At 41.9% G+C, this 22,838-nt stretch overlaps 1 protein-coding gene across 10 annotated transcripts in view; it reads left to right on the plus strand.

Moving 5' to 3' along the window:
• Pxk (PX domain containing serine/threonine kinase like) overlaps positions 1–22,838 on the plus strand; it is a 75,157-nt gene that overhangs the window by 240 nt on the left and 52,079 nt on the right. The gene's annotated exons all lie outside the window — the stretch shown is intronic.

The following is a 22,838-nucleotide window of genomic DNA, read 5'->3' on the forward strand; positions in this document are numbered from 1 at the left end:
GGGCGGGCGGCCCCGGGCCCGGGAGGGAGCCGGCGGGCGGCGGGCCGCCCTGGCCCGGAGGGCTCGGGCGTGGCGGCGGGTCTGCAGGGCCCCCGGGGCCCAGGCGGACGCGGAGGCCGGAGCGGCCGAGGGCGGGGACCGCGGCGCCCGGGCCGAGGGGTGGGAGGAGCCCGGCGGCGTCCGGGGAAGGACTCGGAGCCCGCGAGGTGGTGGGACCCTGGCCCCGGGACGCCTCCCGGGGCAATAGTGAAGGGACCGTTCGGCCCCTCTCAGCCCGCAGCCAGCCTTCTCGTCGGGGCCACTGGGTTCCCTCCTTCCAGCCGGGGGTCTGGGGGGTGGGGATGCGGGTGTGCCGGGCCCAATGGAAGTGTGACTTCAGGGGACCGAAGCCTACTTTGGGGACTGCAGAGAGAAAATGGCTGGGGTCCTCAGCCCCAGGTCCAGGTCAGCTGCTTGGCCTTAGCCAGGGAAACGGTGAGGGAAGCAGTCAGGGGTCCTGCGGAAGCAGGTGTAGGAAAGTGCTCCTTCCCTACTCGGACCTGCTGGGCAGTGGGCAATGGTGGAATTCATTTGCATTTAAGATGCTCTGGAGTTGCACGAAAGAGTAAGATCCTCGTAGTAAACCCAGGCACTGTTCATTTCTGTTACATATACTGTCTTTTATGGGGCTTTAAAGCCATGGTTGTTTTCATTTGCCTGTGCCTTTTTTTGTTTTTAAGTCATACTATGCATTATGATTTACAAGCAATAAACCCAGGTACCAGCAAAAAACCTTGGGAGTTGTTGCCTGCCAGCGGGACCTTGGGAAATAATGAATGAGGAGAGACAGATTCTATAAATTGTAATGTTTTGTCAGGCCACCAAATCAGATTCCAGCTCAGAGGCTTGTTGTTTACTATTGCAGTGTGTTTGGAGGTTCATCATCTGGAGGCTAAAGCCCCACAATAGCCTTCTGTTTCTCTTTTTGTTCAAAGCTCTTCTGGTGTTCAAAGAGACCTTTCATTTCTCTCGTATTAAAATGGGACTTTTTTGAACCTCAGTTTCCTCTTCCAACAGCCATGCTTTGTAGGCCTTAGATTGTTCAAAGAGTTCATTTCCAGTTTGGAAAAATGATTATGTTTCTAAAAAGTGCATTTTATTGGGGCTGGGGTTGTGGCTCAGCAGTAGAGCACTCACCTAGCATGTGCAAGGCCCTGGTTCCAACCCCAGCACCACATAAAAATAAATAAACAAAATAAAGGTATTGTTTCCAACTACAACTAACTAACTAAATAAATAAATATTTTAATTTTTTTTAAAGTGCATTTTATTTCATTGTGCTTATCTTTAATTCTATTCTCCAGCCATGTGGACAGGCACCATAGACAATTGGATTTGTGAAACTTGTAACTTGGTGTAAGGGAGTATTAAACGTTGAAATTTAGGGCAGGATCACAGTAATAATTCTGCTCTTCAATTACATTTCTGACTTGATATTGGCAAATAAATCTTATAGCCTCTCAGTAGAGTTGAGTCTTTGAAGTCTATTTTATACTAAAAATAAAGAGATGCTTGTAAATGCTCATTGACCACTTCCTTCAGGAAGCATTTCTCTCTCTTTTTTTTTTTTTTTTTTTTTGGTACCACGGATTGAACCCAGGGTCACTCAACCACTGAGCCACATCTCCAGCCTATTTTTATATTTTATTTAGAGACAGGGTCTCACTGAGTTGCTTAGTACCTCGTTGTTGCTTTGAACTCTATCCTGCTGCCTCAGCCTCCTGAGTCGCTGGATTTATGCGGGTGCCACTGCCCCAGCTATGAAAGCATTTCTTGATGGCACTGCCCTATGTGCTCACCATCACATCATCATTTTCTTCAGTGATTACTGCTTTTCTTTTCCACCAGGCTGTAAGAGGGACAATTCTTGTTCACTTTGGATTCCCAGCCCCTGGTATGTAGATAGGATTTCACATGTGAGTTTTTTCTTTTTAATGAATAAATAAATGAGTTGCAACCTTACTTGCCTATTCCTGTTTGTGTAAATTGTTAACATAGAAGTTAGTACTTTAGCCAGGCGTTGAAAGATTTTTTTCCCCCTATTTTTATTGCAGAGTTTTTCTTTAAAAGACAAAATAATTTAGGGTAGAAAATGGCAGTTCTTGTAATTATGACTGAACACAAAAGACAATGACTCACAGGAGACCCATAGAGGCAGATGTTGTAGAGTTAAAAAAAAAAAAAGTAGCATTGTCTTGCGTAATTTTTGACTATTCTGTGTTCTTGTCATTTTAGCTATAAAGTTTGAGACTAAGAAATGTTGCATCAGCTCTCAACTTTATTAAGAAAATCATATGCTGATGCAAACTTTTTGGACTATTAATGTCTTATGAGTAAGTCCCTTCAAAACAAGAACAGTTGGAAATTATTGGGAAAGAAGCAGTAGTTAAAAGTGGTATGTAAAAGAGAAAAGCAATGCTTTCTGGAAAGAATGAAAATGGCTTTCCACCTTGTTAGCTGAAGGGAGATATGTCTCAAAGGCCAGAGGTCTAACTTCTCTTTCAAATACTGAGTCTCTAGGAAGTTGCTCCTTGGCCATAGATAGAAATACAAGAGGGAGTATATAGTAGTGAACATCCTTTGGGTTGGGAGAGGCAAGACCTTAGTACAGGTCTGGGATGCTGGGATGATACTTGCTAGTCATGTGACATTGGTTGGGCAAATCACTGAAAAAAAAAATTTTTTTTTGTACCTGAGATTGAATTCCAGGGGTTCTTGACCACTGAGACACATCCCTAGTTATTTTTATTTTATATTTTGAAACAGAGTCTCCCTAAGTTGCTTAGGGCTTCACTAAGTTGCTGAGGCTGGCTTTGAACTTGTGATCCTCCTGTCTAGACCTTCAGAATGGCAGGGATGACAGGCGAGTGCCACCGCATCCGACTCACTGAAACATTTTTGGTGGTTAGTTTTGTCATGAGAGCAATACATAGCTGCCCTGACTATGGTGGGAAGATCAAATGAAATAATCTTCTTGAAGTATTTGTAGGATGCCTTCCTCCCTTTTTTCATCTCTTCATTCTCTGATAATGTATGTGCAAAGAGTTAAACACTTTAGAGTACATTATTCCAAGTAAGCTCCTTTCTGGCCATAGTTCCTTTCATCTCGCAATCTTGTTTTGCCTTAGGAAACAATTTCTAACTGAAAATTTTAGAGCACATCTGATGTAGGATTTATGAACTTGGGAGGGAAAAATTTACTCTGGGGAAAATACAGACACCAGAAGGATGAAGGGAACACAAGGTCACCACCAGAAAAAGCACATTGGGTTGAGCAACTGACCAAGTGCGTGTTGATAGGTGATTCAGTGCCTGAATGATTTTATTTTCTTTTTTATGGCGCACAATGAATTTAGCTATAAGAAATAGACTAGGCTTCTTCTGCAAGAAAATGAAGCTTCCATAAAACCAGAAAGGCCAGTGTTTGGATGCTTTCAGTCTGGAGTCAGAAGAAGGGAGAAGGTTTTCTAAAAAAAGGAATTCTGTTTAAAAGCTATACGGGTGAGTTAGGAGAAAGTTTGGGAGAAATAAGAGAAGACAAGGGAAATAAGAATTCTTAGCTACATGAAAGAGAAAACTTAAGTCAATAGCCTCAAAAAATGCTAACCTCACTGAAATAGAAACCAAAGGAAACTGACAGTTCTGGAGAGGACTGTTATCAAATGTGCAGATCGGCTTTTTGCTGGTTGGCACTCCACAGTGTGGATAGCTTTTCATCTCAGTTTTCTTCTCTTTAAATATTCTTCTGTGAGGTTCATCTGGATCAGGGCCCATTTACTCTGCATTGGGTGCATTTTGTTCTTGAGAAACAAAAGATAATTTTAGGGATATTTGAGGCATAACAGAACATTTTTTAAAATCCGTGGAAAAGATAATATTACACGTTAAAAATCTTTATGAAATGGATCTGTCCTTGAACTTTTGATTTTTGCGAAACTATTTCTGCATGGTTTATTTATGCAACAACATTCATTCAACAGAGAGAATCGGCCTGTGAAATAGACCTGCTCTCATGAAGTTTTTGTTCTATCAGATTTGGAGGTCTTTTTTTTTTTTCTTTTTTTGGTACCAGGGATTGAACTCAGGGCCACTCAACCACTGAGCCACATCCCCAGTCCTATTTTGTATTTTATTTAGAACAGGTCTCACTTTTTAGTGCCTTGCCTTTTGCTGAGGCTGGCTTTGAACTCAACAATCCTCCTGTCTCAGCCTCCCAAGCTGTTGGGATTATAGGCCTGTGCCACCGGCGAGATTTGGAGGTCTTTTGTTTTCCAAGGTGTATACAATTCAACCAGGATCTTTGCCTGTCATAACACAGGTGGACTTGGAGTTCTTTTTATGACTTGTTTTTTTGCAGTTTGGCTTCTTAATTGATGACCCTTCTTTGAAATTGTCTTTTAAGCTTTATTCATATAGCACCAAAATACCTATTCGAAAATGATGCCAAATTAAATGGAATCATTGTCTTCAGAGCCTGAAATATTAGGATAATACAAAACTCAGTATCAGAATCTATCTGGGCTTCCTTTTGGGATCCTGTTGGGCAGTACCTTTAGAATTCCTTATTATACTGAACAATTTAGATTTTTTTCTCTTTGAAGATGATTGCATAGACTATTGCAGACTATATGGCAGCTAACTTGGCAACACTTCTACACATTATTCTAAATAGCAGTTATTTTCTGGGACTCTAATCACTCATACTGGTTATGTATTTTGGCCTAGTTGTCCTAGAAACCTTAATGAATGCAGTCAGAAAGCCCTAGTTAAAAACTTTTAGAGACTGGTAATTAGTTCATTTAGAGATCATAAGTAATTGCTTTCTTTTGAAGAAGTCAGTGTTTTGCCGCCTGATTTAGGGGCTGGTGATACTCAGTCCTCATATATCATCTCTTTTGAAGATTATCCCATGAGAAAGTTTTCCTATAATAGAAATACAAATAAGAAACTTGCTGTAGTTACTAGAAGGAAATGTAGGATTCTGGGGCTGGAATTTATTTTAGGTGAAAAGATAGTTACATGTTTTGTCTACCTTCCAGCTGCAGAAATAGCCATGCCTTTCATATGGATTGTGATTGTTCAATATATAAATTATTGGTAAGGTTTAAATGGGTTCATTTGAAGCAAGTAAAACAAGTGCTCAGCTCAAGCTTTGAGAGATTTTTGAGTGGCCTCATATGAAATTAAGCTATTTATTTATTTATTTATTTGGTAAAAAGGATTGAACCCAGGGGCATTTAACCACTGAGCCAAATCCCCAGCCCTTTTAAAATATTTTATTTTGAAACAGGATCTTGTTGAGTTGCTTAGGGCCTGGATACGTTGCTGAGGTTGGTTTGAACTCCAGATCAGTTATAAGGCTGGTTTTGAACTCCAGTCTCAGCCTCCCAAGCTGCTGGGGTTACAGGCATGTGCCACCTTGCAGGCTGAAGCTCTTTATGTTTCCACTTTGGGCATCCTGGGAAAGGAGGAGCTGCACCTGAAGATTATTTTGGAAGTCCTAAATGCTGAAATGTTAGGGGGATATGGGGGAGGGAGTAATAAACTCCATGGTTTTTCTCCTAACCTGAAAGTCATTCTTAGTGACTTCTTTTGTGAGCACCAGGCACATAGTTGGAGAGACAATCTCTTCAAAGGAGAGGACAATGACCTTTCACTTGCCTTTTGAAACTTGACTGGGACTAGAGGACAAGTGCTTTATCTCAGGAAAATACCTAGACCTCAGGAGGGGAAGCATTTGTGGAGATTGACCATGTAGTCTCTGGCTGACCTTTCTGATGACCATTCTTGGGGGAAGTCTGCCCATTTCTAGCTGAAGATTAAGATATCAAGTATTTCCTCCTGCCTCCTGAAAGAGCATAGTTGAAAGCTAAAGGAAGTCCTAAATGCCTTGATGTCTTCAAATAACTAAGTAATTATTTCTTGGTGGCTAAGAGGGTGCTTTTCTAATTATTAGTATAGCTATCTGTTAAGTTGGGGAATGTATGCAGTAACAAGAGTCTTCTGGGAAAACTGTTTTGTTTTTGGTACTAGCTTTCTGATTCATGTACCATACAATCCACCCAAAGTATACAATTCAGTGACTTTTAGTATATTTAACAGAGCTATGGATCACCACAATCTCAGAACATTTTCATTATCCCCAAAGAAGCCCAGCACCCCTCAGCCATCACCCTGGAAAATTTTATAACCTTCCAAGATGTTAATTAAGCTCAAAATATAATCTCAACACAAGTTCTTCAACTCTTTGAGTCCACCTCCTTTAAAAAATCTCATCAGAGGGACAACTGCTCTCCATAAACACACGTCTGTCTGTATACCTTCTCAGAACCTCACCAACCTATGGATCTTAGGGTAAGCATCACAGTTAGAAATTTTTCAAAAACTGTGAACTTGGAGAATTAACTTATTTTAGTTGGTGAGGTGTGTGCATTAAAAAAAAAAAAGTATTCTGCTAACTACCACACGTACCCTACTTTAGGAAAATCCGTTGGGGCTGGGGATGTAGCTCAGTGGTAGAGTGCTTGGTGAGCTTGTGTGAGGCCCTGAATTCAGTCCCCAGCACTGAGGGAAAAAAAAAGAAAGAAAGAAAAGAAAACCAGCTGGGCACAGTGGCACATGCCTGTAATCCCAATTACTTGGGAGACTGGAGCAGGAGGATTTGTTTGAGGCCAGTTGCAGCAATTTAGCAGACCCTATCTCAAAATTAAAAAATAAGTAAATAAAATTAAAAAAAATAAAAGGATGGGGAGCCTAGGGAAGAGGATGTTACTCAACTCAGAAGTGGAGCGCCCCAGGTTCAATTTCCAAATTTCCAGTATCACCAAAAAAAAAAAAGGAAGAAAGTAAACCACAATATACTTAGAACAATAGATGGATTATGTCCTGTGGGCAAAAACCAAATTGCTTTAGTTTGCAGCTTGCTTGGTTCATTTCAGTGTGTGTGCTCTGATGACTTCTACAGTGGCCCTGGAGAGGGCAAAGGGCTCTGGACTGGAAACAGGGTGTGTGCCTTCGCCTTGTTCCACCTGCTTGCCCGCACCTCTGTTTATAATATTTAAACAAGTCTGCCCGCATTTCTTTGACGTGGCTCATCAGCAACAGGTCATCTCTACTTATTTTTTCATTTGAGGCTTTCTTCTGCTGGTAGGGGAGGGAATGAATGGAGTATTGGTTACAGGAGAATCCTGGATCTCGAAATGTCTAAGAAACACTCATAGAGCTGGGTACAGTGGTGCATGCCTGTAATCCCAGAGGCTTAGGAGGCTGTGGCAGGAGGATTGATTATCGCAAGTTCAAAGCCAGCCTTAGCAATTTAACAAGGCCCTAAGCAATTAACTCAGTGAGACCCTGTCTGTAAGTAAAAAATTAAAAGGGCTGGGGATGTGGCTCAATGGTTAAGCACAAAACAAAACACTTGTAGAGGTGAAAGGGGAAACAATCTTGTTCATGCAGTGCCTTTTTCCTCGTGAGTCTGCCCTCCCCCAGGGGACACATTGCACTTTAGCCCTACACACTTTTCCTCTTTGCCCAAGCCAAGGGAAATGAAACTGGAAGTGGGCCCGCTCACACCAACCTCTAGTGTCAGGCTCAGGGTCTGGCCAGGACGCAGCCCACTGGCCCACCAGAGTACCTGGAGTAGCTGGGACGCCCCTCACCAGGCCCTAAGCATTTCCTATGTGACCCTGTAGATCAAGTTCACTAGTTGTCCTCTTGGATTCTGCAGACACTTCTGAAGCTCATGCTCTCTGATGGCACTGGAGTTGGCTATAGGCTTGCAGTGGTGAACTGTCCCTCCTCTAGTGGCTCTGAGGTTACTGCTGAGGGTAGAGAGGTGCCTCTGGAGGTCTTCCCTCCCCCTTCCCATGGGAAGGGGCATGGGCAGTTCGTTCTGCCTCTATCTTTCTCTTTAAGGTTATTTTTTTTTACTCTAAGTCCAGCCTTTCTTGTTTACATATTGCTATTTTCATTTAATTTTAAACTAAAACAGTCCCTGGCACATGGATAATAAGCATCCAACACAAATATATGTTGAATAAATGAAGTCATTGAATGAATGCAGTTATTCAAGATACAACTCAGGACACCCTTCCTGGGTCTTGCTACTTTACCTCTTAACCTATCAAGTCACACATAATTTTCCTTCCTCAAATTTCCTCTCTATAGACACATGCATTTTATATACCTATTATTTCTTACTACCCTGTTTTCTATTTATGCCCCCCTCCACAGGTGCAAACTGTAAATAACATGAGGAGAGAGGCAGAATGACTTTGGACATATTGCTTAATCCCTCCAGCCTCAGTTTGTCCATCTGTAAGGCGGGATGGTAAGAGTATGTTGGGGTTGCTGATTAATAGGCTCATATAGCTGGAACATTCGAAGAGCGCCTAGCCCATGTCCACGGTTACCTCTGTACATGTCAGGGCACTGGCTCATTGTCTTGTGCATTTTTTGGCACTCAAGTATGTTGAGTGGAAAGGGGAAGTTAAATTTTTTAAAAGTTTGTCTTACTATCACCTGTGACTACTTTGCTAGTAAATGGCAAAAAATATCAGTGACATCTCAAAGAACAACTACCCACCCTACTCCTACCCCCACCCCCACCCACCTGCCTTTACCTGTTTACCCTGGAGGAACACGTTTTGACATACAGGCTCCTAGAGATGTAGCACAGTCTCCTTACTCTCCTGCCTGGAGGCAGAGTTGGCTGTCAATGTTCAGAGGCAGTGGAAGGGGCAAGTGAGTAGCTGTGAGGTGCCAGGGGCCTGGCCTGAAGCTAGGCAGCTCCTCGCCTGTTTCTGCTCTTCCCCTCCTGGCTTTTCCTCACCCCTGGAGGGGTTCCAACATGGGTGCATATACATTGGACCTCTGGAACATTTACAAAAACAAGAATCTTCTGGGTGCCAGGCACTGTGCTGTGTATCAAGATGAATGAGGCACGAGGCTGACATCCTGGTGGAGGTAGCAAACACATAACCAAAGGCCAAGTAAGACACTGAGAGGGCTGCTCTGCCTGGGAGAGTGAGGGGGGCATATGGGAGAGGGAGAAAGGGTGAGGTCCTCCCAAGGCTTAGGAAATGAGGAAAGGCTATTTCAGAGAAGACAGCAATCCTGAAACATCTAGCAAAGCCTCTACTGGTTTACACTATTCTAAACTTTAAAGTTTGGCTTTAGCCATTTTGAATGATACTAAAAAGGAGTGGTACTTGTCATCATTCACTAACTCACCAGAAGGATATCAATGTAAAAACACTGAGGAATAATGATTCTGATCTTTGCAGCCAAGGTTGTATTTGTAGACTTCAGGAGTTCCTTCAGCAGACACTGCTATGTGGGATCCAGTTTGACAGGACTACAGTCATCTTGGTTATAACTGCCATTTTGCCTGCCAGGTAACCCTGGCACTTGTCCCAAACCCTATAGGTCAAAGTTGTTGAGATAGTTAGCTATGCTGACTGACCACTGACTCACAGACTTTCTTAACTGTCCTTGGGCATCTTAGTAGGTTTGTTTGTTTCTTTCTTTCTTTCTTTTTTTTTTTTTTTTTTACAATGCAGGAGATCAAGCCCAAGGCCTTGTGCATGCTAAGGCAAGCTCTTTACCACTCAGCCACATTCCCAGCCCTATGTTAATAGTTGCTTTTCTTTTTTTAATAAGGTATCAGGGATTGAATCCAGGGGTGCTCCACCACTGAGCTACATCCCCAGTCCTTTTTCTTTTTTTAAATATTGAGACAAGATCTTGTTAAACTCCTAGGCTGGCCTTAAACTTGCAGACTTCCTGCCTCAGCCTCTTGTGTCACTGGGATTACAGCTTTTTTAAGAGTTTTTGATAAAGGCCAAGGATTTACCATTTGGCCACAGCCCACTTTCATCTAGCTACATATATAAACACCTCCTTCCTGCCTTGGGTATGGAATCCTCCTGTTTTGCTGCTGCCCAAGACATACTTCTGTCCATAAGTCCCTAATAAATTACACTTCATACGATCTTAGCTCTGTTGACCTCTTTCTTCAGTCTCTTATTTCCTTCCACGTTTGGCTTGTTCTTATGCAGCAGAACTGGGTTTTTCCAGAACATGCTGGGAGTATGCCTTGGGTTCTAGGCATTCAGTACTTGGGATGAAGGTCTAAACAGGATAGACTTGGTCCCTGCCTGTGTTTGTTCATTCATTTTAAAAGAGTTTATTTTACAAAATTCTAGTCTAGGGTAAAAGATGAAAAAAGGGCAACTATGGCCAATTGTGGGGCCTCTTGAATGCCAGGCTAAGGGGACCCAGACAGCAATGAGGGGTCTTGAGCAGATGTGTGGCATGTTTTAAACAGCTCTTTGTCGCTGGTGTGTAGGGTGTGGCTAGAAGGATGGAGGAAGGGAAGAGGAGAGTCCCTTCTGATAATGAAGCCCTGGAGTTAGAAAGACTACATCTCAGGGCCACAGCAAGAGAAAGAGAAGGAAGGGAGAGAAGAAAAGTTCCAGGTAGAGACCACGAGGGGCACAGAGGCACTAAGATGGTAACTGGTCTTGCAAGGAATATGATGAGTCCAAGTTTGGCTTTAGTCATTTTGAATAATACTGAAAAAAGAGTGTCACTTGTCCTAACAGCGAACATTGTTTAAACTCTTACTATTGTGCCAAGCCCTAGTTATAATAGTCTAATTTTCTCTCCCTCTATTTCTCTCTTTTGGGTCAGCCTCATTGAGTGTTCCCCAGAGTCTGACGTATTAAAGGCTTGGTCCCCAGTGCAGCAATGTTCAGAGGTGTGGCTTTTAGGAAGTGATCGGATCATGAGGGCTTTGACCTCGTTAATGGATTAGTCCATGGATGGATTAATACTTTTATAGCATTATTATTATTTTTTTTTTTTAAAGAGAGTGAGAGAGAGAGGGGGACAGAGAGAGAGAATTTTTAACATTTATTTATTTTTTCTTTGTTCTCGGCGGACACAACATCTTTGTTGGTATGTGGTGCTGCTGAGGATAGAACCCGGGCCGCACGCATGCTAGGCGAGCGCGCTACCACTTGAGCCACATCCCCAGCCCCTTATAGCATTATTATGAGGTGGCACAAACTGTAGGAGGTAAGGCCTAGTTGGAGGAAGTAGGTCTCAGGGGCTCCTTCTTCCTTCTCTCTCTCTCTGATTTTCTGGCTGTCATGAGGTGAGCAAATTTGTCCTGTCATACCCTTCTTCCATGATGTTCTACCTCACCTCAGATCCAAAATAATGGAGCTAGCCAAACATAGACTGAAACTTCTGAAACCATGAGCTAAAAGAATCTTTATTCCTTTAAGTTGTTTTTCCCAGGTATTTTGTCATAGCAATTCAAAGACGACTAATACAAAGTATAATTTACATGTAATAAAATTTATTAGTTTTAGTGTACAATTTGATAAATTTTGACAAGTATATACCTATTGTGTAACATTTTGCTCAACTGCACATATTTTCTGGGTATCATTTTGCAGTCAGTACCTTCCCTCTGGTCCTTGGCAACTATTACTCTGCTTTTTATTGCTATTGTTTCATCTTTGCTAAAATGTCATCAGTAAACGAAATCTTAAAGGATGTAATCATTGGTGTCTGGCTTATTTTAATTAGCGTAAAGCTATGAGATTCTCCCAAGATATTGTATGTTTTTGTGTTTGATTGATTGAGAGACAGGATCTTGCTATGTTGCCTAGTCTTGCCCTGAACTCTCAGACTCAAGCCATCTTCAGCCTCTGCCTCCCAAATAGCTGGACTATAAGCAAGCACCCCTACACCTAACTCCATGTTTCTTTCTTTCTTTCTTTTTTAATTTTTTTGTAGTTATAGATGGATAGAATGCCTTTATTTTATTTGTTTATTTTTATGTGGTGCTGAGGATCGAACCCGGTGCCTCATGCATGCTAGGCAAGCGCTCTGCCACTGAGCTATAGTCCCAGGCCAATCCATGTTTCTTTTTATTGCTAAGTAGTATTCCATTTTTGGGGGGATGGACCACAGTGGAATGGACATTTACCCATTGGTAGACATTTGGATTGTTTCCAGTTGGGGACAATTATGAATAGAGCTGCCATGAACATTTGGGTAAAGTCTTCATGTGGACATAAACTTTAATTTCTCCCAAGTAAATACCTGGGAATGGAGTTTCTGGGTGACATGCTAAGTACACGTTTAACTTGGTAAGAAACTGTCAGACTTTTAGATTTTCATTTGATCCTCATACCAATTCTGAGTTGGGTTTTGTTATTATCCCTATTTTTCAGTTGAAGAAAATAAAGTACAGAAAGAATAACTTGCTCAAGATCTTAGGGCTGGGAGTGGCAGATGAAGGTTCATATGATACTTCTGAACTTTGAATCAAAATACAAGTTGTGAGCCATCCAAAGTGATTTGTTATCAGGGTCTGCAGATTGATGGACCTGTTCAATGGCTCTATGATGCCAACTCCCAGGAGAAGACAAGGTGAAGGTGTTCCCTGACTCACAGAGTCAGACAATGGTTTGGGTGGCTGCCTTCTAAATTCTCCTAGCTTGACTGCATAGGAATGGAATTCATTCATCACACACAGTGGCGGCCTTAGAGAATCACTGTCCAGTGAAGAGGTATTGTGAACCATATATGTTATTTTGTATTTTCTAGTAGTCACATTTAAAAAGTAAAATGAAATTAATTTAATATATTCTGTTTAATTCAGTATATCCAAAATATTATTTCAACATGAAATTAATATAAAATTGATGCTATAGTCACATTCATTTTGTCAAAGTTTTTTAAAAATGTAATGTGTATTTTATAATTATAGTATATTTCAACCAGAAGTAATCACATTTCAGGTACTTGATAACCATATATTGCTTATGACTAGTATACTGGACAGCACAGATATAGACCTTAAAAATAACAATCTTCAAAAGCATTAATATGGAGAGAGAGCCATGTTATATTAAGTGGGGAAAAAGCAAGTCATAATACACTATTTAGTATGCATTCATTTTCATAAATATCTGTTAGTACCTGCAAATAGTCTATAACTACATTGCCTCATACTATAGCCACTAGGCTACTTTAAATTAAATAAAATTAAAAATTTACTTCCTTTCACTAGCTACATTTCAAGAGCTCAGAGGTCCCCTGGCCTTAGAGGCTACCATATTGAATGTCAAATTAGATGGCTGCTGTCTTGAAACAATTAAACTGGTGGAGGAAGCCTGAGAGGCTGAGGCCTGTGAGCTCTGTGACCAGCAAGTTGGTGAGCATTGAGTCCTAGAACTTCTGTGTGTGTGTGTGTTGTTTGCTTGTTTGTGGCACTGGGGATTAAACCCAGGGCCTTGCCATGCTAGGCAAGTACTCTACTATTGAGCTACATCCCCAGCCCTTTTTGCTTCAAGACAGGTTCTTGCTAAGTTGCCTGGTCTGGCCTTGAATTTTAAATCCAGCGTCTTGAGTAGCATGGTTTTTAACAATTAAGCACAGGAAGGAAGCCCCATGAGGGGTTGGTACCTTGGAGAGTTTAATAGGAACTTGGTGTGGAAACAACAGTCTCCTCAAGGACCCTGTTCCACTTTTGTACAGCGGAAATTAACTGCCATTCAAATTGTTGAATTCTTCATAAACCTGGTGTCCACTTATGGCATCTTCATATAAAAATGCTCCTTTCTGCTTCTGATTCTTGCATGGCAGGGCTTGCTTAACATTTGAAAGAAAATCACTTATCATTTGTACACAGCTTCTATGTGCTACCTGGTTTCCAGTCAACCCCAGAAGTTTGTGTTCATGAAGAAGGAGCTGGGCTGCAAAGTTTGGGGATATTAAAGTTAGGAGACTGTGGTCAGGTGGTGTTTAGAGAGCTGTGTTCCTATACTTAACTCTTGTGCTCTGTTCTGGCTGCATGTCCTTACTCTGCTCTTGTTCTCAGCTTCCTTCTGACTTGATAGACCAGTTCTGCCTGCCCAGATAACCTCCATTCATTAGAACAAGACTGTATATAACATGACAGCATTCTGCCCAAGGCCATAGAATGTAGGAACTGCTGTACCCCTGTGTGAGGTAGGCCTGTCGGCCTGCAGTCCAGTCTATTCTCACCACATACAAGCTTTGCAACCTTGAGGCATCTACCCTCTCTGAGCCTTGGTCTTTTGTTGGGAGATGAAAGAAGCTGAGGGACAGAAGGCAAAGTCTTCCATAAGCACGGCAGTTGTACCTTCTAAGAGATATATGACCCCATGGCCTGTGCAGTGTGCCATCACGTACATGGTTAGTTATGAAATTGGAATAGTGACTCAGGAGGACACTGGCATGTTGAGGCTTGGTAGAATTGACTTAGGTATAATCAACTCTGTAGTGACCAACCATTATTAAAACCAGTAGGGACTTCTGCAGCTTGACTTCCACCCAGAATTTCAAGCTTTGTTCCCACCAAATGTTTTACCAGTCTTGATACAAATAGAAGAGTTCACTGACTTGACTTTCATCTTTTGTTTTCCTAGTCTTCCCAGAACAGTAAAAGTGCTGATGGGCAGTAAAAGGACCAAAAGGTTCCTCACCAAGGAAAAGGAGTGATTGATTGCACATGTCATTGATAACATATCAGGCTCTTATTCAAGCTCAGATAATCTAAATTCTTATCTTATCACTCAGAATTCCTTCAAGTGGCATGTTTTAAATTACGTGTGCAGCAAACTGACAAAGATTTTTTTTTTTTTTGCAATGCTGGGAATTGAACCCAGGGCCTATGCATGCCAGGCAAGTGCTTGCCACTGAGTTATGCCTGCAGCCTGCAAACCAACACTAAAATTTGTCTTTTCTTATCATAATAGTAATATATGTTCATTGAGGATATCCAGAAAAATGTAGGGATGAAAAAAAGAAAAAAGCTTGAAATGGGCAAGAACCTGGGACAACAGAGTAAAAACTCTAGAATAATCAAAGACTGAGGACATTGTTTCCGTGTTTTAAGAAAATGACCTTTTGTTTTTTACTTAATAGAGCTTATTCACTTACTAGTGTTGCCACCGCCTCCTGCTTGCCAATTAAAACCACAATGCATTCACCTGCAGAAAGCTTGTGTTTGGCCTGTAATTCCAGGGCTCTGGAGGCTGAGGCAGGAGGATCACAAATTCAAAGCCAGTCTCAGCAACTTAGCAAGGCCCTAAGCAACTCAGTGATATCCTGTCTCAAAAGAAAATATAAAAAGGGCTGGAGATGTGGCTCAGTAGTTAGGTACTCCTGGGTTCAATCTCTGGTACAAAAACAAAAAATGCTTGTATTGTGTTTGCTGTTTTCTTAGCTAGGAAAAAAACTAACAGTTAACAAAGCTGGTCATTATGCTGGCTGCTCTAAATATGCTATCTTATCGAATATTTATCACAACCCTAATGGGAAGAGATGATTTTGCAGATGAATAAATTGAGGCCCAGAGAAATTAGTCCAGGAAACTAGTAAGTGGCAGTTGAGCTTTAAGTCCAGGTCTCTGAATAGAAAGCTTTTGTCCTCCTCCCCACCCTCCGGGCCTATGGCTGTGGTGTGGAAGGGGGGTGACACATTGTGGCTAATCATTACACAGTGACTGGCTTCTTCTTCCAGACCCTGAAGGTGTCCCTTGAGTACCAGCTAAGGTTGTAATGGAGTTGGTCACTGTAGGTGCCAGAGCCCACCTAAAAATCATCATTGGCAACAGAGATTGTATGTTTGATAGTCTTTTCTAGCTAAATATAGAGGGTAGTATTTAATCATTATTCATACTGCATCCACCTCTACAGTTTAAGAGCATATTGCACAAGTAAATGAAATCTTTATTTTGTTTTAATTGAGGCTTTTTGAATCCACTCCCGCCTTTCCTCTGATATAAGATAGAATTATTGGGTTCACATTTTAGCAAATTAGATAATTTGCTTTGGCATCATTTAAGGGTCATTGTTCTATAGAATGCTGCAGAATCTGGCTGCTTAAGATGCCATATCCATTCCATAGTCATGTCTGAGGTCAAGGGAGTCTGGAGCGCTTCTTTGCAGTATTTCTCTTAGCTGGATCATCAGCTTTCTTTGAAGTCAGCCTAGAGATCAGTTCTCCTGCTGGGAGACCATCCCACAGAGGAGAGCTTGGACTTCAAAAGGCCTGCAGAGAGGAGAAGCATGCATGACAGTGGTTGCTCATCTCACTGCAGGGATCAAAGTGTGTTTGTGATATGTTCTGTGTCAATTCTTCAAGCAGAGAAGAATCTGGGAGATTTGCTTTGCATAAGGTTAGAGCACACGTTTCTGTGATCCAGTTGGTTGAATTTTTAAAGGAAATTCATTTCACATGGTGGGAAAGGAGATGCACTTGGCTTCACTCACCTGCCAGAATTTATTTTTTAAGATTAGTGGTGATTCTTTGGATGCCTTTAAAAACCCAATGTTTTCATTTCTTTGAGGGCCATTTTTACACATTACTGGCTTGCATAGCAATGGCTATAGAACAAAGGTAGGTCCCAGCACTGAAAATCTGCAGATGAAACCGAGATAAATAATGACAATTTAGCAAAGCAAGAAGTAATCCTTAATTCGAAATGAAATTTTAAAGACGTAAGCCACAAGGCAGGTGGCCAGTGAGCTCAGCGGAAGTTTTATAAGCCGATTCTGTTATGAGAATTTCTTCAGAAACCTTGTTGTCCTTTGGAATGATGCAGACTTTTGCTTGTGAGGTGCAGCTGCTGTGCTGTGTGACACTGATTTTGAACATTAATTCTATTTTTATTTTTAAAAAATTTTTGCTGGGGATTGCCTCGTGCACACATGCTAGGCAAGCACTAGAACAGTGAGCCACATCCCTAGCCCTAAGCACTAATTCTTATAAAGGAGTGGTAAGTCTGAGGCCTGATGTAGGTGTATAAGCTTCCTCCTCCTGAGAATGCAAGGGGTCAGTCAGCTAATACCCATCAGCAGGTATCTGCTGTGCTTCTGCCATTGGCCTGACATTGTGTTCAAGTGTTATTTAGAACACAAAGAAATGTGTGATTGTAGCTCTTGAAAAACTTAATTCAGTTGGAAAGATCCCCCTCCCCAAATATAGACAGATATGAGACAAAAATAGCCATAACGTTTAAAAGGTAGAGCTTCCCAGGTTTTTAATAAGTAGAGCAGCAAAGCAAGGTGAGTAAGAATATTTATGTTCTAAAGAGTCTGACAGAGGAGGGTTGAATAGAAAAAAGGGTTAGGTCAGTTTTATCAGAAGGTAGAAAAATGTGGAAGCTAGGCTAAAGAGTTTGGGTTTGTCCTGTGGCCAGTGAGGGTCATGGAAGATTCTGGAGCCAAGAAGTGGCATGGTGCTGGATGTCCAGAAAGGTTTTTAGCATTTATATATATATATATATCAGGGATTGGCGTTGAACGTGGGATCCTCCTGCCTCAGTCTCTGAGCCACTGTGATTTCAGGTGTGTGCCACTATTCCTGACTTGCTTTTAGCATTCTTTGGTGGCTTTTCCTATGAAGGGAAGGTTCCAGAAAACAAGTAGGTTTGGGAGTAACCCCAGAGGAGTGGTGTGGCTGGTGGGTACTAAAGACTAAAAGGCCTGCCCTATCCAGATCCACCATTGCTAGTCCAGGCATCCATCCTTCAGAGACTCGGTTCCCCCAGCTGCCAAATGAGAGTAGCAGTTCTTCTTTGCTCACCTCAAACAACATCGTTCGATATTGTGGGTGATGCTGTGGGAGCCACCACTATGGGGTCAAATGTGAGGGATCCTGAGAAGCTCAGGTTAGGTGCATAGTCTACCCAAGAAGAGCAGAGTTGAGCCCTGGTGGGAGTCAGGGAGGGAAGGAAGTGAGTGGGGAGGAGTCCGGTGAGATGTGGCGAGTGCTTGGTTCATTGGTTTCCTTCCTTCTGTGCAAGGGTTTTTATTTTCATGGTGTGGAGCTGCTTCCGATTATGAAAGGTTTGAAAACAGTTGTTCTTACCCCAGCTGCACATCAGAATCACCTGGGGGAACTTCTAAACCTATTAATACCTGTGCCCTACCCCAGACAAATTAAACTTGCATCTTTGGGAGTCAGGGCCCAAGCGTAGGGATTTTTTTTTTTTTTTTGTATGTGTGTGTGTGTGTGTGTGTGTGTGGTCTGGGTTCCGTAGAATTCAGCTGGTTTTGAGATGTCCTGCTTAGGTAGAGGTGGGTGCAACAAGAATTATCTGTAAAACATCTCAGAACAGCCATACCATGTATTTCTGTATTTTGAGTCTTAGGCTAAATCTGATAGCTGTTCCAAAAGGGAAGAGAGAATTATGAGATTTAGGCTGATTTGTAGGTTTACATAAGTGTTGGAACTAGCTTCTCTAACACCTTTCTTTCCATGTGGTTGTGTGAGGGTCAATAGTAGAGCCTTGCCTAACATGTGTGAGGCCCTGGGTTTGATCCCTAGCAACACACACACACACACACACACACACACACACACACACACACAGGGATCTGTATTTGTAACTTCACTAAAGTTTTCCAAAAATCTCATCAAACCAAGGCATCTTTGAGCAACTAAACAGTGAAATCCTGAATTACCCATTTGGAAGCTCAGGAAACAAAATGCTCATGGGGATACTTACTTGGAAAATGGCGTATATTGGAAGCATTTATCATCAGCTGTGGAAATGACGCCCCCATCCCTGGACCCTCAGGTTGGTCAATAGGTTGGCATCATCAGAGGTGAACCAGCCAAATGCCATGCACTAGTGTGGACCCCTGTCTTTTAGGGCTGCAGAAAGAGACTGGCCTCACAGCTACCTAGGTCAGTGGGGGGTCACCAGCCATGTTTGGAAAATTGGAGGGACTTGGGAGTCAGCAGGACTTGAATTCCAGTTTCCAATCCGCTGCTTTTCAGTTGTGCAACATTGGGCAGCTCACTATATCTTGCTGAGTAGAGATCTGCCCACTTGGGTGGCTGCTGAGAAGGATTGACTAAGGAGCGGAAGGATTGAATAAGAAGCTTTTGGTTAGATGCTTAGCAAAGTTCTTAGCATGTGGTTAGTGCTCCTTTGACATTAATCCTCCCTTCTCTTTCTTCCTCTAAGTCAGAAATCACGTGGTACTAGTGCAGGTCCAATTTGAAAAACTTCAGCACCAAACCACAATGACTTGTCAAAATACCCACATGCTCAGGCCTCCCTGGCATGCCAAGATCAAGGATGTGGTGTCAGAGGAGCCAGAGGGAGAGGGCCCTTTGGGGAAGTGGCAGCATGGGGCAGAGTTGGTGGTGATGCCTAGATACCTCTGACTCAGGGCTGCCCTGTGGGGCTGACAGCTCCCCTTTTCTGTGTCTTGGTCCCTGGTGGTTTACATCCTCTTGTACACACATCTTAGGTTCTGTTCCACATCAAAGAGGACAGGAAGGATGGGCAGGTTCACTGGAGGATTCTGGGCTGCTGACTCCAGTTTGGGACATGGAGGCCTGACTTCAAAGGCTAGGTTTTACTGGTCTCCAGGTTTTCCTAAGAGTTGTCTCTGCTTGCAAGCAGTAGACAGCCATGCTGTTTTCTTTAGTTTAAATCAGCAGAAATTTGAGATGAAAGTATTTCCTTTTGGCCAGTATGGACAGTGGTATCAAGCAATCTTAAAAAATCAAATGTTTTTATTATTAGGGACCAACTTGCCCCTTTGAAGTGGAATAAAAATATATCTGAGTAGCCGGGCACAGTGGTACATGCCTGTAATCCCAGCAGCTTGGGAGACAGAGGCAGGAGGATCTCAGGTTCTAAGCCAGTTTTATCAATTTAGCCAGGCCCTAACCAACTCTGCAGGACCCTGTCTTTAAATAAAATATAAAATAGGGCTGCAGATATGGCTCAGTGGTCAAATGCCCCTTGTTCCAATCCCCAATACCAAAAAGAAAAAAAAAATACACCACCAGTAGCCAAATGCATTCCGCAGGTAGATGTGAATGTGCTACAGATGGTATTGCCTGTGGACTGTGGAACAAGGGCAGCTGATGACAGAAGTAACTCCTAACCTCAACCTGTGGCCTAGGCCTCTGTAGACTGAGGTGATCTAGTACTTTGGACCTTGGCACTTTGACATTTGGGGTCAGTTCTTTGTTATGGTGGCTGTCCTATTTGTATAATAGCATTCTTGGCCTCAGTTTATATTCCCTTCCCCCACCATGATAATCAAAAACTTCTCCAGACAACAGATGTGGTGGTGAGCACATCTGTAATCCCAGTGACTTGGGAGACTGAGGCAGGAGGATTACAAGTTGGAGACCAGCCTCAGCAATTTAGCAAGGCCCTAAGCAACTTTGTGAGACCCTGTCTCAAAATAAAAAATAAAAAAGCCTGGGGATATGACTCAGTGGTTAAGCACCCCTAGTTTCAACCCCCAATACCAAAAAAAAAAAAAAAAGTCTTTAAATGTCACTTAGAAGCAGAATCACCCTTTTTTACCACCCTTCCCCTACCCCTTTTTTTGAGAACACTGACTTAAACTTATTTTGAGTCTCTTGGCAGAAACAGTAACTAGAATGTCATTTTGGGACGTTATAGCCTGACATAAGGACCCAAGTACTGTTTGTAGCTACGGCTTCCCTTCTGCCAGATACTGCCCCAATCATTATTGGGGGCTATTTTGCAGCTAAGTTTATATTTTTAAAAAACCTCAACTACATGTGTGGAGAGGGAAGGAGTGGCCTGCAGTGCCTTTCTGGACAGACTACACATTTCTAGATGAGAGTTCTATCCCCAGCATGAACCAAGCTCAGACTGTGAACATGAGAGTGCTTGATTCATGTTCACAGGTGGTAACAACATCTTATAAAACATATCCAAACTTTGAACTGAAAAGTAAGGCAGGCAGGCCAGCAATGCCTAGCCAACACCTACCAACTGCCCAACACTGAGCTGGAATTTTAAAAATTCACATATTCCTCTGATAAATGAAGCAGTGGATGCTCAAACTAATTTTTGAGATTTAATATTTCTCCTTTTCCTTCCTTCCTCCCTCCTTCCCCCCTCCCCCCATCCTTCCTTTCTTTCTTTCCCTCCTTCTATCATTCCCTCCCTCCTCCTCTCTCTCCTTCCCTCCCTCTCCTTTTCTTTTTTCTTTCTTCCTTTCTTCCTTGAGATCAAACCCAGAGGCACTCAACCACTGAGCCACATCCTCAGCCCCTTTTATTTTTTATTAATTACTTTGAGACGGGGTCTTGCTAAGTTGCTTAGGGCCTCACTAAGTAGCTAGAAGCTAGCTTTGAACTTGTCATCCTCCTGCTTCAGCCTCATGAGCAGCTGGGATTATAGGCATGTGCCACCCCAACCATCTCCCCACCTTCTTTAGACATAAAAAGAAAAATCTATGTGTATTGTTAGGAATTACTCAATTAAATATGCTAATTTATATCTCTACTTATTAGAAATATAAAAGGTCAGAAAATTTGGCAGTGTAACAGCCCAGAGCAGAGAACAGTTCAAAGCAAAGGACTGATTTCCCAGTGTAAGACTGTCAGATATTTTTAGCATTTTGTTTTTATATATTCAGAATTAATTGCATTAGTGTGTTGCTTAAGAAATTTGCCATTGGGGGCTGGGGATGTGGCTCAAGCGGTAGCGCGCTCGCCTAGCATGCGTGCGGCCCGGGTTCGATCCTCAGCAGCACCACATACCAACAAAGATGTTGTGTCCGCCAAGAACTAAGAAAAAATAAATAAATGTTAAAAAAAAAAAAAAAAAAAAAAAAAAACAAGAAATTTGCCATACTACACAAATCAGTTTTGAAATAATTATTTTATAACCCCATATGAAACCCACTAAGTGTGGCACCAGGTACACAGTTGTTGTTTCACTCATAATAATTGAGTGAATCTTATTGAATATACTTTTTTCTTTTTTTTTTTTTTTTTTGGTACCAGGGATTGAACCTAGCAGCACTTAACTACTAGGCCACATCCCCAACCCTTCTTTTGTTTTATTTAGAGACAGGGTCTCGCTAAGTTGCTTAAGGCCTCATTAAGTTACTGAAGCTGACTTTTTGACTCGAAACTGACTTTTTGCTTCATCCTCCCAAGTCACTGGGATTGCCACTGTACCTGGCTATACTGTCCTTCACGTATAGGCAGGAATTTCTGCTTCTGTGGACTTTATCAGCCTTTGCTGATAGAATGGAAATGAATGGTAGTATAATAAAGTCAGTTTTAAAATCCAGTTGCCAGGTTAACAATGCTTCTTTGGCTTTATTTTCTAAATAATCTACTTAAGTCAGTGAGATTAATTCAGTAGAAAAGATTTGTGGAGTACTATATTGAACATTTGTTGAGTAGTGACTAAGTAATGCCTAATTCATTCCACCTAAAATTAGTATAACAATTCTGAGCATTTGAAGAAAAAAAATGTTAACATTCTTTATATGATTTAATCCATACCTTGTGAAATCCTTGTTTGTCTCTGTAGGAGGTTGTACTGAGTCTAGGTTTCTTGCTTATTTATTAATAAGAATTACCTGGGGAGGCTATTAAAACTTCTAATACCTAGGTTGTGTGTGTGTGTGTGTGTGTGTGTGTGTGTGTGTGTTTCCTAGAGATTCTGATCTAACAGATTTGATGCAGGCCTGGGAATATATTCAAATACACCACCTTGCCTGATGATTTTTATGATTGGGCAGGTTTGAGGGTCAGGAGATTTGTTTTCTTCAGGAAATGGCCTTGGTGCATATCTATTATATCTTTTTACTTGTTAATCATAGTGTTTCATAGCTGACTGGATATGAAATGCATACTTTGAACACTAAAAATCATAGTCTTCTGACTAATAGACATCTAATTTTGAATGTCTGCATTTTGCTTAGTTTTAAATTAAACTTTATACT

The sequence above is a fragment of the Ictidomys tridecemlineatus genome, chromosome 2 (assembly GCF_052094955.1).
Source record: "Ictidomys tridecemlineatus isolate mIctTri1 chromosome 2, mIctTri1.hap1, whole genome shotgun sequence".
Lineage (NCBI taxonomy): Eukaryota > Metazoa > Chordata > Mammalia > Rodentia > Sciuridae > Ictidomys > Ictidomys tridecemlineatus.